The 19,128-nt window shown below is 48.3% G+C and overlaps 1 pseudogene across 1 annotated transcript; it reads left to right on the top strand.

Moving 5' to 3' along the window:
- The first annotated feature begins 13,137 nt into the window (after window positions 1-13,137).
- Window positions 13,138-17,718, top strand: LOC306811654 (U1 small nuclear ribonucleoprotein A-like; annotated as a pseudogene). The gene is made up of 9 exons: window positions 13,138-13,209; window positions 13,654-13,826; window positions 14,900-14,956; window positions 15,035-15,138; window positions 15,420-15,551; window positions 15,623-15,674; window positions 16,053-16,142; window positions 17,430-17,606; window positions 17,710-17,718. The product of its transcript is annotated as a U1 small nuclear ribonucleoprotein A-like (transcript).
- The last annotated feature ends 1,410 nt before the right edge of the window (window positions 17,719-19,128 follow it).

Here is a 19,128-nt window from a genome sequence, read left to right on the forward strand (position 1 = left end):
GGAGGGGGGAGGGGCAGCAGCGGCCACACCAGTCTTGGGCGGGAACGGGCTCACCCTCACCGAGGGCGGCGGCTCCTCGCTCACCGTGTGTGTCCGGGGGATCAGCTGTGTCCGCAGAGGCAGGAGGCTGGAACGGGGCAGATGCAGGGCAGGTGATCGCAGAGGGTCTGGCTCTGCTGTGCTCGGCCGCGTGGCTGAACGATCCCAGGCGTCCTCCTCCCGGCTTGCCGGAAACGCGAGTGCCCTCCCGGAAGCCTCAGAGGCCCCTCCGGGGGCTTTCCTCACCCACACCTTTGTCTGGACCCATCAGGGACCCTGGGTGTAGCCCGGCCAGCTCCATTGGCATGATAATGGGAAAATTCTTTCAATTGACACAGTAACAGAAAAACACTCAACCCCGAACACATGCAGAATTTATAACTTTTAGGAATGATACCTGCAAGATTTATGTATCTGTATTGTTTTGAAGAATGTGTATTTCTGCATGTAGACCACTTTGTAAAAGGTATAAAAACCTGATGGAAAAAGGGAACTGTGGGATCCTGACTTTGGACGCTAGTCCGCAGGTTCCCCGGGCCCTGAATAAAGCACCGCATAAACTAACTCTGTTAGTTTGTGTTCTGTTTGGGGCATCGGGCAACACTATCAAAAGGAGTTAAGTGCGATCCAGTAAAAACATTGCAAATAAAGTTTTGTGTATAGGGAGATGTTAACCCATACTGCAAAATCTACTGTTAAGCTTCTTTAATAATTTTCCACTCTAGTGCAAATCACATATTTGGATGCCTCCCTCCATTACTGTAATTCCCCCCCCCAATGCTTTATTGGATACACCATTGTAATAAATTCACCCTCAATGACTGCATCCTTTATCTGTCCTTTCCAATCTGGGAATAATTGCTGTCCCCGGCTCATCCATCTTTGTAGTCTAAGTCCTGTCAGCCGATCCATGGCTGCCATGACATCTTGTATGAATTGCTCATGCAGTTTTTGTTGTTGTTCCAACAAAATTTCTGCAATTTCTTAAATAACTCCAATTCCTATAAATGTTGATCACCCATCGCATGCCAAGTATACTGGCCAGTGGGTGATGGCAGAGTTCATAGAGACAGTGGTGGGTACAGGTTGAGGGTGCGAGGGGCAGGTTGTGGTGGAGAGATTGCAGCTCCCTGTCCCTCAGGTTCCATTTCCATTGGCTCATTTGCTGCTGAGCTCGTTGCCTCTTGAGGGTTAACAATGCCTGGATGTGATCCCTTACTCTGGGGCAGGGCTGAACAAATGACCCCCACAGCAGCAACAACAGCAGCAGCAGCACATGGAGCTGACTTTCAGCAGAGCTCCTGCCACTCTTCCCTCCCATGTGCAGTTGTGTCATAGCAGCCTGAGGCACCCGGGATCCCTCAGCGCCAGCAGGGACACGAGATGACAGCCCTTGGCTGCTGCAGGTTGTGCAGGAAACAGAGGTGGGGACTCCCTGTCCATGTACAGCTTACAGATGGAAAAGGCTGCTGTGAGCAGGCAGCTCCAAGGGCAGAGAAAGGAGGGGCTGGAGCCCTTGATCTGTGCCAGTTCCACAGTCCTGGGCAGCAGCCAGCGAGCACAGGGGGAACAGAGGGCACAGCAAGAGGGACAAAATCAGTCAAGGTCAGAGACTGGGAAGAGCCAGAGCTGGGAGCAGGAACAGCTGCTTCACTGCATCCTTGGAGAAAGCTCTTGGCTGGTTCAAAATGCTGAAAGCTGTGAAGGGCAGAGAGGAGACCACACCAAACAATGCTCCTGTTTTCACAGCCACCCCTCTCAGTGTCCCAGAAGGAATTGGATGAACTGTATTCTTCTCTCCGAGTATCTCATTCAGCATAAGCAGCTGAGCACCAGGAGCAAAAAGAACTGAAGCCTTAGGCCACAAGAGCAGAACAAGAGGGGACATTTTGACCAAAGTAATGCTGACAACATGGACCTAGCTGAATCCAGTAGATAACATCCTGGAATTTTCGAATACTTTCTTGTTGATAAAGACCTCTGAGCACATGGAATCCATCTGTTCATCCAGCACTGTCAAGCCCAGCACTAAAGCACATCCCTGAAGTGCCAAGGCCTGGACAATAGGCCCTAAGCCAAAGACAGCCTCTGGATGAACCTTCCAAACAAAAGTTGACTTTGTATCGACACATTAGCAAAATATGCATGGTCATTAGTTCAGTGATAGATGTACACATTCATTAGTAAAACATATATTGACCTTTCTGTATATAGAAAGGGGACAAGGCCATGAAATCCAACATCTGGCCTTGTTTGGGGCTGTACGGTCAAAGTCAGCTGCTTTGGTTCCTCCTTGAGCCCTGGCCAGGCTGATCTAAAAGCAGAATGAAACCAGCTGTTCCTGCACTAGCAGTGCTGTCAGTTTGTTTATTCAGCACTGTCAGAGCTGGGCCCTCTCACAGCGGGGTTGGCAGCCTCACCTGTGGCTGGAGGCACCTGCAGGAATTCCCAGTGTCTAGGAGTGGCTCTGCAGTCCTTGGCTGTGACAGCTTCCCTCAGCTGATGTGTGCACCTGGGGGATGGCAAAGTCTGAGGGTAACTGATGCTGTCTCTCTTTTAATCACTGTAGCAATCTTTGGTAGTGATGGTTGGGTACATTGCTGAGCATTTCCCTTTGTGATCCTTTCCTGCTTTGAACTACAGTAAATGACACTGATTCCTGAACTTGATGTCTGTGTCTCTGCTGCTGACCCTGACTACTGGTAAAACAGAGTTGGTGTGGTCTGGCTAGATTACCACAAAACGTTGCTTTTTAAATATAAGTTTCGGGAATCAGTCCTGTCCTAAATTCCTGGGTAGAGGGAAAACCTTTCCTAGATTTTGCTCACTCTGAAGTGCGCTGAGTTAAGAGCACCCTGAGAGAAATGGGGAAGTCAGCTGAAAGAAGCTGAACCAATGGATGTATTAAAATATGGAAAAATGGAAAGTACTTGCATTTTTGGGAAGATGAGGATGAATTTTGTTAATAACATCCCAGAAACAGCACCAACAGAGACAATGATTGCTGTCAAAATGCTCCCACATGGAGCGACAGAAACAGTTTTTAATCTTGTGCTTAGATTCATTTGTGCAAAGGAAAGAGTAATAATACAATAAATAATTTTATATATATACAATATATATAAAATCTGCTATGTACACTTTCACATATGTATAACAACATTGCAAAATAATGCTCCAAATACATATTTTTTAGCTTTGGCTGTTCAGCAATGTAACACTAAATACTCTACACAAAATGATTGGCCAGGACCTGAACATGACTGGTAAACTCTGTGAGCATGCATACAATGAACGAAGAAGGAAAGGATCAAATTGGCATTTTTTATAGGGTTTTCTGACACTAGAATATGGAATGCTTTCTCTGTTCCTGTGAAAAATAAAGTGAGTAAGACTGTTGGGTTTTTCATACACCAGACCACCCACAAGCTGCAGCACTGATTGACAGATGAAGGGGCTGTTAAAAGAGTAGTTGAAAAAAAATAGGAGATGGAAATTAATTGCAATGAAAATCCCATCTCACAGATCTGCTCCATACCCTTAATAATGGGCTCACTGGAAAAATGCACATGGCTGCACCCAGTTTGAAAATACAACCATGGACAGTGAGACTTGGACTGCCTGGGAAATTATTCTGGGTGTGATGGCTCCTGACAGGGCCACCCCAGAGGCTGCGGGGCTGGACCTTTATGCACTGGAATTAGTTAGGATAAATCAGAAGCAAATGAGAGTGCAGGGGTGCGGAGCTGCTTGTGGAGGAATGGCGAGGGGATCAGCCAGACAATCAATGTTATTGATAAAGCATAATCCAACTTTATTAAGAGCATCAGACAGTTTTATAGCCCAAAATAGCATAAATCAGCATTATTCATATTAGTACAATCTTATTGGTTTTTACTATGTACGCCTTCTCTTATTATTGGTTATTGCAAGTGTGAGATAATCACGCCTACTGAATTTCTAGACAAAAATTATATGTGCTATTCCGCTGCTAGTCTTGGCTGCTACTTCCCTTATTCTTATACTTATTGCTATATAGTATCTGTCCCAGGGTTATACCTCGCTTGCTACATGCTTCCCTGGAAGTTAAGGCTTTGATTGAACAATGGACATATGCATTACTTATCAACTAACTCTGCAAATTATGCTAGCTCTATTGCTTTTGTAAAAGTCTCTTAAAAGCAAACACTGCTGCTTAGCAAAATCTTCTTAAGAGCAAGGCCTAGCTACTACTTATCAGGAGCTGCTCTCCTGCAACAAGGCCTCAGCCGAGCCATATCCACAGTTGTGTCCATGGCTTTCTAACCAATTCTCAACATGAGAGTTATCAATACCAGGATGGGAATTCAGATTTCTCCAGAACACTTTGGTTTGATGACTACTCACTCAAGGTTGGCCTTGCAAAATGTTCATGTCATGGGAGAAGTAAGTGGTGCAGATTATCACAGAGAAATTGAAGTAATTCTGTTAAACAGTAGTGAACGATTGGATTATTCAACCTCATATTCAATTGTGGAAGGGTAACACAATTATTGATATTGCAATTAAAAAAAAAAAGTGAAAAAAGAAAAGCCACATTAAATCATGCTGTTCATGAAGATAAAGGGTTTGGATGCACCAGTCCTAATAATAGAGCCAGAGTGTGAGTGCAGAGGCCAAATGCCCCTCCTGAGTCAACTGAAGGAACAGCTCTGGGGAAAGACAACACTGTCTGAATCCTGAAACCTGGCTGAGAAGAATGGGAATATGTCCCTGCAGCCAAGTGTTCTGTGCCAGAACACGTGGATGTTATGGGATATTGTTTTACAGATCCTGCAGGACCAAATCTCCCTGTTTGCCCCAACAGCTCTTTGGAAAATCCTCTGATCCACGGGGCTCCATGTGAAGGCAGATGTGACACTGAGGGAGTTCCACACGAATTCTATCCAGGAGCCTGGGTGCCCTCAGGGACTGGGACCAGGCACCTCTCCAGGTGGAGGGAAACGGACCCCACCAAGCCTTGTCACCCACAGACAGCGCAGTACAGCTGAACAGAAAAGGACCTTGGGGACATTATTCTGGAATTAAACAGATGTCAGCTCTGTGGGCAACAGAATTATTGTTCCTAACACAAATGAGACTGAACAAAAAGAATGAAAAACTGTGTCACTAAACTACTACTAATGCCTGTATCTTGATAGGCATCCAAAATTTTTGTTTGCAGAAACATCTCTAGAGTTTTATCAAGGATTGTTCATGAAAATTGTCATGTAAATGTAAAGACAAAAAGTAGCCAAAATACTCCATCTAACAAATTGCTAGATAAGTTCTCAACAAGAGGGAAATCAAGGCAGAGCCATGGTTTGTCATGTTTGTCATGGTTTGCTTTTTTAAAATGAGCCCTATGGTGCTGAGCCCTTGAATCCCAGGGCCTGAGAAGAGATTGCACAAACCTTTCCAGGAGCCCAAGTCAGAAGAAAAACCCAAAGTGTCTCAAAGTATTAATGGGTCCCTGAGGTCCAACCCACCTCAGGCTCCTCATGGACTCCTTGGAGGAGAGAATTGGATGCCATGATTGCCCAAGAACCTCTGAGAGAAGAAAGGAAAAAGGAAAGTACCTTAAAAAGCTGAAGTACCTTGAAGTATTAATGAGCTCCAGTGAGTGTTGTTACTGAGAAAGGCTCTCAAGAGGCTAATTAAAGCAGATAATTGGAGGCCATGATTGCACAAAGCTCTCAGAGACTCCAATGCAAAAGCAAATCCTAAAGTCCTTTGAAAAATGTGCAGTCCCTGGGAGCATGAAGGAGCCCCCCAGGGCCATTCCTGACCAAGGCTCCCCAGGGACTGGTGCCAGCAGATCCCTGAGGCTGCTGGGATGTGGCTGCTGAGGGCAGGACAAGGGGTGACAGTGGTCAGCCTTGCTGAGATTGTGCCAGGAGGCCCCAGTGGCTCAGGACAAGGGGTCTCCTCAGAGCCCTTGGTGGCACAGACCCTGCTGTGCCCCAGGACACCAAGGCTTGGCTTGTCTTTGTCCCCACCTATCATCTCTGCCTCCAGTTCTTGGCTCTGATTGAAGCTTGGCGACACTTTCTCACTCCTGTTCCTCAGTGGGACCCATTAAAACTTTAGGAAACTTTTATTTGATTGATTCTGACTTGGAGTTCTTGAGAGGTTTCCTAACAAACAATGGCTCTACCTTGATTACCCTCTGGTCTGGTGCAGTTCATTAGGAAGTTTTCCTATTATAGTTATGGAGAAATATTTCAATAAGCTTCTGAGAAATACACATTTCCATTTTAAAGGGTGTATTTTATTACCCTTCTCATTAGAGCAGACATGATTGCAGAGTTCTGTGATTGATATTGATCCAGGGTCTCTTCTCAGAAGGTGAGAGAAGCTCAGACAAGCTGTGCCTTGAGGTCTGACCCTGTGTAGACAATCTTGCTCCACATTCCCCAACCCCATCCTGTCTGTCCTCACTCACCTGGGACCTGCTTTGCTTGGAGAATGGGAATGTCATGAAAATTCGGGTTTTTCCTTTCCTTTCCTTTCTTTTTTAAATTTTTTTTTCTCTTTGGAATCTAAAACTCCTAATTTTCCTCACTGCAAACAGACACACTCCTCAGGTGTGTACCAACCCAAGGTGCCATCAAGGAAGCCCCTGGCCGGGGATTGGTGCTTCAGTACTGGTGCCTGGAGTCAGCGCCATTTTTCCTTTGTGTCTGTATCTCCCGTCATGCCCTGCGGTCCAATGGAGCCTCTCAGGAGCCGGGACTACAGCGTCCGTCATGCCCGCGCTCCACAGAACCCCGGTATCCTCTCCCCGTATGTCCAATAGATGTCCTCCAGAAACTCCAAGGATCCCTAAGTGTCCCCTCTGTACCCATTCAGGTGCCCCCAAAAACGTCTCTGAATCCCCTGAAAGCTCCCAAGCCCACAGATGCCCATTACAGGCACTTCTGGGAATTCATCTCCTGCCATTCCCTGCGAGCTCAAAGCACCTCATAACAGAGTCCCATGCCCAAAACTCCTGCTTGCCCCATGTCCTAAAGAGCCCGGTTAGAGCTCCCCAAGCTCCCCCCAAGTGCTCCCAAACTGTATACATTCCACTCTGAGGACTTGAAGTTGCCGTTCAGAGGTAAAAGTGTCCCTGCAGTGCCCTCCCAGAGCCTGTAAACGCTCAGTTAGAATCACTTCCAGGACTACAGCTCCCATCATGCTTTGCGGTGCCATAGCGTTCTATTCAAGCAATGACTTCATCTCCCATCATGCCCCGCGCCCCACCGACAGACATTGCAGCCGCGCCTAGAACTCCCATGATGCTCCAGGGCCCCATTAAACAGTATTGTACCCGCACGTACAACTCCCATAACCCCCTGCACCTCAGACAGCTCTGTCAGAGCCCCCCAAGTGCCTGCCCAAACCTTGAAGGGCCCCAGATTCCTCTCTCTGACCTCCAAGTGCACCCCTGGACCCCCAAGTGCCACTTCGAAGCCCAGACATTCCTTCAGGATCCCTAAGTTCTTTCTTAGTGCTCACTCAGTGCCCCCAAGTGTCCTCCTGTCCCTCGAAATTCTTCCCCCAGACCCCAAACTGCCCCGAATGTGCCCCAGAAATGTCTCTCTGGACCCCGAAGAGCCCACCCTGACCTTGTCTGAAAAAAAGATATAAAAAAGATAAAAAAATGACTAAAACATTATGAATTATCCTAATGGGGGAGAAATAAATAACCAATAGAGCTTAATTAATGAAGGGAATTGTATTATGTAAAAGCAATGGCCAATAATTTTTTTGGTTGCTAATAATGTATTTTTATTACAAATATAAAAATTAGATCTAAAAAATAGAGAATAACAATATTACAAATAAGGAAAAATTAATTTTAATTTTAAAATTAAGTAACATTTTTATGATAAAGAGAACTTAATGAGGTTTTTTATATTTTGGGTTGTCAGTACCAGGTGGGAGACATCATGATATGGTAATGATGGGGGTGAGGAGCAGGTCGTCGAAACAGGGTCAGCCTGAAAAGGGGCTCATTCTTCAACATCCCCAGACCTCCTAAGGAGACATTCTGCATCAAGGTCACTTGGGAAATGCTTCTATCACTTCACCTCTGAACTGAAAAATAGAAAAACATTCCCTTGATTAAAGTAAAGTCATGATGCACTTTCAAATCTTCCTTCTTAGGAAAACTCCAAAATGTCTCCAAGCATCTGCACAAGCCCTGGAGACTTGAAGACAAGTGAAGAAAGACAAAGAGCTCCTGGAATCTTTCTGTATTTTAATGATCCCCAAAGTTGTTACGGAGTCTTCAATTGTTCAATTAATCAAACAACAAAATTAAATTTAGCAGCAATTTATTAATAATAGCAGTAATTGTATACAAATGAATACAATCAAAGTAGAGTAGTTATGTATATTTTAGTAAATACAACATTTGGCAGTGAATATTTTAGTGTAATTGAGGTTTGGTTCAAATAAAGCAAAACTGACCGGGGGTACGGAGAGGGCCCTTCCTCTCATACTATGCCAACTGAATCAAGCTAAAATCTCACTTATATACTGGTTACTAATAAATATTAATACAGAACGTTCCAGAAATCTCCTCCTACATCCTATTCCTAAAATCTACATCACTCTGTTGTGCTGTGCATGCATCACCAGTGGTCGGGGGTCTCTCCTCCTTTCGGGGTCTTGTTTCCGATGAAGGCTCTGGGTCTTCTTCAGTGTTCGCTGTTTGACCTCTCAGGTAACTCAGGTGCACTGAGCTTAGAGTTATATAATTAAGCCGATGTTCCCATAACAAGCCAAGTGTCTAATGCTTGGAATCATCCCAATTTGGCTCAATTCAAGGTCAAAAGTTTTATTTCTAGATGCTGTTCTTAGACCTATACCCTTACTATCCTCACTCCCACCAAACATCTGGAGAATGACACCATCTGCTTTTCTTAACCTTTCTTTATCTTTTATGCATTGAAACAATTAAGTACAATTTTTCTATTGATACAAAGCAACAATTTTGCTATTATAATTACAATTTAATTAGCACGAATCATATTTCTATTTATAACAGGGCAGATTTGGGGCTGAGTCCAGCACCCTCAGGCACCGAGGCACTGAGGTTGAAGAAGCTGCTCAAGGAGTCAGAAGCAAAACTCCCAAGTCTCTTGGAGCATCACTGACCCCACTGAGGGCAGGGACTGCCAAAGGCTCCTCAAGGTCTGGAGAGAGCAGATCCTTGAGGGCAGGATTGCAGGAACCAAAGGCTGTGAGTAGGAACTGCAATGCTAAGCAAGGGCTGGGCTGGTTGGAGGCAGCAGAAATGACAAGGGCTGAGCCCAGGCCTGGCCCAGCAGGGCCTGTCCTTCACGGGTGGCTCGGGGCTGTTCCTGTGGCTCTGGGATGGGAGGGGCAGCAAGGACAAATGGCATCACCCTGAAAGCCCTGCCAGCCTGCTCAGGGAGGGCCAAGGCAGCAGCAAAGTGCAGCCCCTGCAAGGAAAGTTCCTCCTGTGGGGCTCTAGAGGCACTGTGAAGCCCAGGGCACACAGGCCTGGGTGCCTCGGGCCCTGCCAGCCCTGCCCAGCCCTTGGCCATCTGTCCTGTAGCCTGTGCCCCTGTGCGTGCTGCTCCTCTGCCCTGGCTGGCTGCACATGCCCATCTTGCTGTCCCCCCAGCATTTCTCAGCTCAGCATTGCTGTGACCTCCCTGGGCTCCCTGCACCCAGTGCTGCCGGCTCCTGGCACACAGAGCCATGGCATGGCCCAGCCTCAGCTGGGCCACCTGGGCCACCAACATTCTGCCCTGGCAGGGACTTTGCTGTTTCCTCACCTCAAGGCTGAACCTTCCAGGCTGCACTTTGGAGAGGTTTCCTTTTCTTCCCACTTCTGAGGAAAGCTCTGTCTCCTGCTGTTCACAAACAGAGAAAGGCTGGTGGGATGTGTGGTGACCAGAGGCAGTTTGGAGTACAGTGGCCACAAAATTACTGAGTTTTAGAATATTTTGTGAAAGGAGGAGAGGCATCAACAAAACTTTTACACTGGACTTAGAGGGAAGACTTTGGCCTTGTTGGGGGTTGAGTGTTTATCTGTTACTCTGTCAAATGGAAGAATTTTTCCAATTATCATGCCAATGGAGCTGGCCGAGCTACACCCAGGATCTCTGATGGGTCCAGACAAAGGGGTGGGTGGGAACGGCCCCGGAGGGGCCTCTGAGGCTTCCGGGAGGGCACTCGCGTTTCCGGCGAGCTCGGAGGAGGACGCCTGGGATCTTCAGCCGCGTGGCCGAGCACAGGAGAGCCAGACCCTCTGCGATCACCTGCCCTGCATCTGCCCCGTTCCAGCCTCCTGCCTCTGCGGACACAGCTGATCACCCGGACACACACGGTGAACAAGGAGCCGCCACTCCAGCCCGTTCCCGCCCGGGACCGGCGTGGCTGCTGCCGCTCCTCCCCCCTCCCTCCTGCCTCCGTTTCCCGCCTGCCTTTCAACAGACCCGGGCTGTGGACTAAGCACAGAGACAGCGTGCTTGCATCTAAAGGGACTGACACTGAGTTATCTATTTCGTTCTGTTAGCAATATTAACTGTTATTGTTTTCTGTTTGTACAGTTAGATATATTAGTAAGAGAGCTGTTATTCCCACCCCCTTATCTCTGCCTCAGAGTCCTTGATTCAAACAATTATAATACTTGGGGGGGGGAGTGGAACCAAAGTCTCTATCCCAAAGGGAAACTTCTGCCCTTACTGGCAGACACCTGTCCTTTCAAACTAGGACAGGCCTATTCAGGATTCAAATTTGGGGATGTTATTAATGTGATTTGTGCTAATTAGATTGTAACTATATAAGCAAATTTGCTGCTTTATATTAATAGAAAAATTGTTCTGAATTGTTATAAAGCAGAAAGGATAAATGAAATGGTTAAACAAAGCAGATGGAATCATCCTCCAGATGTTTGGTAGGAGCAAGATATAGGTTTTGACCTTGAATTGGGCCAAATTGGGATGATTCCAGGCATTGGACACTTGGACAAGACTTGTTAGGGGAATATATACTTAATTATATAATGCAAAGTTTTATGTGCTTGTGCTACCTGCAAGGTCAAACAGTGAACACTGAGGAAGACCCAGAACCTTCATCGGAAACAAGACCCTGAAAGGAGGAGAGACCCCCGACCACTGGTGATGCATGTGCAGCACAACATAGTGACGGACATTTTAGGAATAGAAACGAGGAGGAGCTTTGCATAACATTTTGTACTAATATGTATTAGCACACAATATATAAATGAGATTTTTAGCTTGATTGATTTGTACAGGAGGAAAGGCTCTACTCGTACCCCCCGTTGCTGTAATCCTGGTTGGTTTTGCTCATGCTTTATTTGAACTTCAATTTAACTAAATTACTTACTGCTAAATTTTGTAAATACTCAAATCCATGTATTTAGTATTTTTTTATTGTATACATTTATATACAATTGCTGCTATTAATAAATTGATGCTAAATTTAATCTTGTTGTTTGATTAATTGGACAAATCGAAAATCCATTCATAACAATACCCAAACTTATAACTGATTTTTGTGGGTTATATTGTGTTTTTCCATGCTTCACCATGACCCCTCCCCAGACCCTCTCTGGCCCCTCCTAGAACCCCCCACCAAGACCCCCATGACCCCACACAAGAATCCAAGACTACTCCCCAAAGCCCCTCCAGACTCATCCCAAAACCTTATAAGGACCCCTCAGCCCCCTCCCAAAACCCTGCCCAGGACCCCCAAGACTCCTCCCCAAAGCCCCCCCATGACTCGTCTTAGGACCCCCAGACTCCCCCAAGACCCCTCCCAACCCCCCTTGATCCCATCCAGGACCCTCCCGACCCGTTTTAGAACCCCCAGACCCTCCCAAGACCTCTCCCCAAAGCCCCCCCATGACCTCCTGCTGAACCCTCCCAAAACACCCTCCAAGACTCCTCTTATGACCCCCAGACGCCCCAGGCCCCTATCAAAACCTCCAGGGATGCCCCCAGACCCCTCCCCAAAATCCCCAGATCCACCCCCAAAGCCAACCTGGGACTCCACAGAGCCTCCCCAGACCTCCTGAGGCCCCCTAAGGACCCCCAGAGCCCCAACCACCCCCCCCCAAACACCCCAAGCTCCCCCAGACCCCACCAAGACCCTCCCAGGACCCTCCACGCCCCTCCCAAAACCTCCCCCAGGACCCGTCTGAGACCCCCAGACCTCTCCCAAGACCCCTCCCCCAAATCCCCCCAAACCCTCTGAGAACTTCCCCAAGACCCCCAAGGACAACCCAAGACCCATCCCCCCCAAGGCCCTCCCAGAACCCCCACCCCCGCCCCCCTTACCCCGCCCCTCCCTCACCTGTCCCTGCGCCGCCTCGGCAGTTCCCGGAGCCCCCGTACCCTCCCAGCGCCTGCCCCGCTCTCTGCAGCGCCTCCCTCAGCGCCCGCCCGAGGGTCCCCGGGGGTGATCCCGAGGGTCCTGGGGAGGGTCGCGAGGGTCCCGAGGGGTCCCGTGGAGCACGGGGGAGGGGGCACTCGCTCCGTGCCCGGCCCCGGAAGCAGAGTGCTCCACTTCCGCCTGACCTCTGATTGGCTGGAGCGGCGCGGGGAAGGCGGGCATTGCCGAGGGGAGACGTGCGTTGATTGGTTGGTTGGGGGAGGGACGCGGCTCTATTGGCTGGGAAGGGCTTGTGAACGCGAGAGCGTGAGGGGAGAGTGGCTGGGAGGTAGGGTGGGTGGGAAATGAGGAGATTTTGGGGAAAATCTGAGGGGAATTCAGGGATCTGAGGTGTGTTTGGGGAGGCTGAGGAGGGAGCTGAGGTGGGGCCGAGGGGAAATGGGGGGATTGGGGGGCGTCTGAGGGGAATGGAGGGTTCTGAGGTGTGTTTGCGGAGGCTTTGGGGGGAAATGGGGTATCTGAGGTAGGGTCAGGGTGGATTTATGGGGATTGAGTGATTTTTGAGTTGGAACTGGGGGGTTTGAGGTGGGTATGAGAGGAACTGAGTCGTCTGAAGTGGGTCTGGGACCTTTGTCCCCACAGAGGGGTCCCACCCCTCTATATCCCTCTAAATACCCCCTGCCCCCGCGGAGAGTCCCGGCCATGGCGGTGCAGGACCCCCGCCCCAATACACCATCGACATCAACAACCTCAACGAGAAGATCAACAAGGACGGTGAGGGTGGGCTGGGGGGCTGTCCCCATTGTCACCTGTCCTTGTCCCTGTCCAGACTGTCACCTGTCTGTGTGCCCCCACTGTCACCTGTGCTTGTCACTGTCCCCAGAGCTGTCCCTGTCCTTGTGCCCTCTCCTTGTCCCCATCGTTTCCTTGTCCCTGTCATTGTCCCATGTGACCCCAGAGCCAAAGCAGTCCCTGTCCCCATGGTCACCTGTCCTCTCACCTTGTCCCCATTGTCACCTCTGTCCTTGGCATTGTCCTTTTTGTCCTTGTCCCCAGAGCTGAAGGCATTCCTGTCCCTGTTGTCACTGTTATGGCCCCATTGTCTGCAGTGCTGAAGGAGTCTGTATCCCCACTGTCCCTGTGCTGTCCCCATGTCCTTGTGCTGTCCCCACTGTCACCTGTTCCCAGTGTCACCGTGCTATCCTTATGTGTCCCCAGAGCTGAAGGAGTCCCTCTGTGCTATTTTCTCCCCCTTTGGGCAGATTTAGGACATTTTGCTGTGGCGCAGTCTCCACGTGCGGGGCCAGGCCTTCATCATCCTCAAGGAGATGTGCAGCGCCAGCAACGGCCTGCGCTCCATGCAGGGCTTCCCCTTCTAGGACACACCCACGGTGAGACAGGATCTGGGGAAAAAACCCAAATCTGGGGAAAAACCCCTGAAATTCTGGGAAAAAAAACTGAAATCCTAATTAAAAAAAAAAAAAAACCTCAAAATCCCCTGGGATCACTCTCAGATTAAACTGGGAATAACCCCAAAGCTTCTCCTACAAGAAGGCCATGGTGAGATACAAATTTGGGGGAAAATACCAAGATTTGGGGAAAGAATCTGAAACTTTGTAGAAAAATCTTGAAATTCTGGGGAAAATCCTGAATTCCTGAGAAAGAAACCCAAAAATGCAGCCTCAAATATTCCTAAAATCCATCCTAGAACCTCCCAGAGCTTCCCCTTCTATGAGAAATCTATGGTCTGAGCCCTATCCTTTGGAAAATTACCTGAATTTTGGGAAAAATTCTGAAATTCTGGGAAACCCCCCCCCCCCCCAAATTCTGGAAAAAAACCCTAAATTCTGGGAAAAAAACCAAAAAACCCAGTATCAAATGTTCCCAAAATCCCACAGAAAAACCCCAAATCCAACCAGGAACACTCCAAAACCCAACCAGGAGCTGCCCCAATGCTTCCTCTGATACAAGCAGCTCATGGTGGGAGCTAAATCCTGGGAAAAATACCCTGAAATTCTGGGAAAAAATCTGAACTCCAGCCAGGGATTCTCAAAGGTTTCTCTTCTATGCCAAGCCCATGATGAAACTTCAAATTCAACCTGGTGCCCCCAAAAATCTTTTGGAAACCCCCAAGTCCCTCTGGAACTCCTTCAAAATCTTTCTGAATTCCATCAAATCCCTCAGAAACCACAAAATCCCTCAGAAAACCACCAAATCCCTGCTGGAAATGCCCGAAATCCCTCAGAAACCCAAAAATACCCCTCAAAATCCCTCAGAAAACCCCCAAAAGTCTCCTAGAAATGCCCCAAATCCCTTAGAAGCCCCAAAATTCCCTCTGGAACCTCCTAAAATGCCTCATGGACCTCCCCCAAATCTCTCAGAAACCCCAAAATCCCTCTTGGAACTCTCACCAGATCCCCCCAAACCCTTCAGAAATCCCAAAATGTGGGAAGTGCCGTTGCAGAGGATCCAGTTCACCAAGACGGACTCGGACATCACGGCCAAGATGAAGGGAACGTTCGTGGGGCTGGAACAGGACAAGGGGGCATAGGGAACAGTGCCTGGGAGTTAAGGGGTCAGCTGTGGGGTTTGGGGTCAGTTCTGGGATTGGGATCAGGATCAGCAGCACAAACAGGACAAGAGCAAGGCCAAGGGCAGGGACACACCCTGAATGTGATACAGGGGACACAGGGAGCTGTGCCTGTGAGTTATGGGGTGACTTAAGAGATTTGGGGTTATGGGATTTGGGGTCACTTATGAGATTTGGGATTGCGTAGTTTGCGGTTCTGTCTATGCCTTTGGTATCACTTGGAGTGTTTTTGGGGTAATTTGGTGTTGTCTCTCTGCTTTGGGGTAACTTTGGGCTGTTTTGGGGGTAATTTGGGGTTCACTCTGTACTTTGGGGTAACTTGGTGGTTTTGGGATAATTTGGGGCTCTCTGTACTTTGGCGTAACTTTGGGCTGGTTTTGGGGTGTCTCCTCAGGGGATGCTGCCGCTGGCACAGCTGCCCCAGATGCTGCAACACCTGGGGGGAACTGCCCTACATCCTCCCTGGGCATGATCCCAGCCTGGTAATGGCCCCAAATCCTGGAATGGCCCCAATGCCAACTTCACAATCTGTGAGTTAGGGGGGATTTGTGGGGTTTAATGTGAATTGATGGGGTTAATGAGGTCACATGATCCCAGCCTGGGAATGGCTCCAAACCCTGGAATGGCCCCCATGCCAACCCCACAGCCTATGAGTGACCCCATAACCTGAGCTATGGGGGATTTATAGGATTAATGGGGGATTGCTGGGGGATCGATGGGGTTAATGGGGTCACATGATCCCACCACTGGAATGGCCCCAAATCCTTGGATCCCCCCAGGAATGGCCCCATCCCCAGGGGATTTGGAATTTTTGGCAGATTTTTGGGGATTTTTGTGAGATTTTGGGGGGATGTTTTGGTGTGTATCCAGTGTGACTTTGGGCTGGTTTTGGGGCTGATTTTGGCTGCTTTTTTTGCTGATTTTGGGCTGACCTTTTCTGATTTTGGCTGATTTTGTCTGTTTTGGGGCTGATCTTTGCTGATCTTTGCTGATTTTGTATGATTTGGGGTTATTTCCCCGTTCCCAGCTGTCAGAGAACCCCCCAAACCACATCCTGTTCCTGTCCAAGCTCCCCGAGGAGACCAAGGAGCTGATGCTGTCCATGTCCTTCCAGCAGCGAGAGCCTGGAATCAGGAATTCGGGAATTCCGGGGGCTGCAGGAACTCAGAGTGGGGAGGGGGTGAAATATCAGGATTTTGGGAGGAATTTCAGGATTTTGGGGTGGTTTCTGGATTTTTGGAGGAATGTTTCTGGATTGGGGGTGGGGAGGGTGGGGGAATGTTTCTGGATTTTTGGGCAACATTTCTGAATTTTTGAGGCAAAATTCCTGAATTTTTGGGGGAACATTCCCAGGTTTTTTTGGAGGAACATCCCTGAACTTTTGGGGGGAACATTGCCGGGTTTCTAGGGGGAATGTTTTGAATTTTTAGGGAACACTTCAGAATTTTTGAGAGGACATTCCCACGTTTTTTGGGAACCATTCCCGGATTTCTGGGGGACATTGCCATATTTTTGGGGACCATTCCTAGGTTTTTGGGGAAACATTCCTGGGGTTTTTGAGGGAACATTTCTGAATTTTGGGGAACATTTCTAACTTTTTGAGGGTACATTCCTGAATTTTTTGAGGATCATTCCCAGGTGTTTTGGGAGACCATTCGCTGGTTTTTGTCAGGCCATTCCCGAATTTTTGGGGTACCACTTCCAGGTTTTTGTGGCACCATTCCCAGAGCTTTTGGGCACCATTCCCAGATTTTGTGGGGGCCATTCCAAAATTTTAGTGGTACCATATCTTGGTTTTTTGGGGTACCATTCCCAGGTTTTTGGGAGACCATTCCTGAGTTTTTTGGGGTACCATTCCCTGTTTTTTTGGGGTACCATTCTTGAATTTTTGTGGTGCCATACCTGGGTATTTTGTGCAATCATTCCCAGGCGTTTTGTGGTACCATTCCCAGGTGTTTTAGGGTACCATTCTTGGTTTTCTAGGGGAACATTCCTGAGGTTTTTGAGGGAACATTTCTGAATTTTTGAGGGAACATTCCTGAACTTTTTGAGGACCATTCCCAGGTGATTTTGGATACCATTCCCAGGTTTTGTGGTACCATTCCCAGGTTTTGGGACCATTCTCAGGTGTTTTGGATACCATTCCCAGGTTTTTGGGTACAATTCCCAGGTGTTTTTGGGTACCATTCCCAGGTGTTTTTGGGTGCCATTCCCAGGTGTTTTGGGTACCATTCCCAGGTTTTGTGGTACCATTCCCAGGTTTTCGGGATCATTCCCAGGTGTTTTTGGGTACTATTCCCAGGTGTTTTAGGATACCATTCCCAGGTGTTTTTTGATACCATTCCCAGGTTTTGGGGACCATTCCCATGTTTTGGGCTGTCCCTCACCTCGTTCCCCGTGCCAGGTTCCTGGGTTCAAGGAGTTGTGCCTGGTGCCCAGGCGCCGCGACATCGCTTGCGTGGAGTTCAACAGCGATGCACAGGCGGGCGCCACTCACAAGGCGCTGCAGGGCTCCAAGATCACCCAGAGCAATGCCAAAAAGATCTCCTTCGCCAAATGTGACCCCAAACCCTGCCCAAACGTGAAAAAAACCTGCCTGGATACCTCAAGATTCCAGAGAAACGCCTCAAAATCTCAGAACAACGCCCCAAAATTCCAGAGAAATGTCTCAAAACCACCACCAGTACTCCTAAACTTCACTAAAACACCCCAAGATTCCAGAGAAATGCTTTACAACAACCCCTGGATACCCCAAAATTGTCACAAAACACCCCAAATCCCTTCGGGCTGCCCCAAAATCTGCTAGAAACAACCCAAAATCCCATAGAAACACCCAAAATCCCTCCAAACCACCCCAAAATGCCTAGAAGCTGTCCCCAAATATTCCAAAATTGCTCAAAACCAGCTCAAAACACCAAAAATCCCAGAAAACTGTCCCCACAATTATCCTGACCCTGCCCCAAACCTCCCACCTGCCCCCACTCCCCCAGGTAAGTTCAGCTCTGACCAAATCCTACTTTCTTGATCCCAAATCTGCTTTTTTAATCCCAAATCCTCTTTTTTCTAACTTCAAAATCCTTCTTTGTGCCCCCCAAATGTCCTTTTCAGAGCCCAAATTCTCCTTTTATCACCTCAAATACTCCTTTTTACACCCCAAATCTTTTGAGCATCCCAAATCCCTTTTCCCACCCCAAAATCTCATTTTCTAACCCCAAATCCCTTTTCCCACCCCAAATTCTTCTCCCACCCCAAATCCCCTGTTCCCAACCCAAATCCTTTTCTGTACACCCAAAATCCCCTTTTCTTATCTAAAATCTCCTTTTTCCACCCAAAATATTTTTCAATCCAAAATCTCCTTTTCCCACCGAAATCCTGACCTCAAATCCTTAATCCCCACCCTCAATCTTCTTTTCCGCCCCCAAATCTCCTTTTCCATCCCAAAATGTCATTTTTCCATCTCAAATCCTTCTCCTCTTTCCCCAAAATCTCCTTTTCCCACCAAAAATCCCCTTTTTATGGTTTCCCAGGTGTTTTTGGGGTTCCTCAGGAGTTTTTGGGTTTTCCCACCCCCAGCATTGTACCCAGGGTCTCTCTGCAGACATTGCATCTGGACCTGCCCCCACCCCAAATAAATCCCAAATCAACCCCAAACCAAATAAACTCCAAATGAACCCCCCCCATGCCCCCCAGGGCTGGAGTGGTTTTGGGGGGAAGTTTGGAGTCTGGTGGGTTTGACCCCAAAGTTTGGGGATGGGGGAGGTTTGATCCTAAAGTTTGGGGAGGTTTGACACACCAGGGTTTGGGATCAGGGGGTTTGACCCCAGAATTTGGGGATCAGAGGAGTTTAACCCCAAATTTAGGGATCAGAGGGGTTGGACACCCCCAATATTTCAAACCCCAGCATTTCGGAATTGGGGGGTTTTGACACAAAATTTGGGTTTTGGGGGTGTTTGACCCCAGGATTTGGGGAGTTTTGACTCCCCCCAGGTTTGGGGTGGCGCTTGAGATCAAAACAATTCCTTGAAAACAGTGGCAGGATCAGGATTGAGGGCAGGATCGGGATTGGGAACAGGATCAGGATTGGGAATAGGATTGGGATTGAG

This window comes from Erithacus rubecula (assembly GCF_903797595.1).
Source record: "Erithacus rubecula genome assembly, chromosome: 23".
NCBI lineage: Eukaryota > Metazoa > Chordata > Aves > Passeriformes > Muscicapidae > Erithacus > Erithacus rubecula.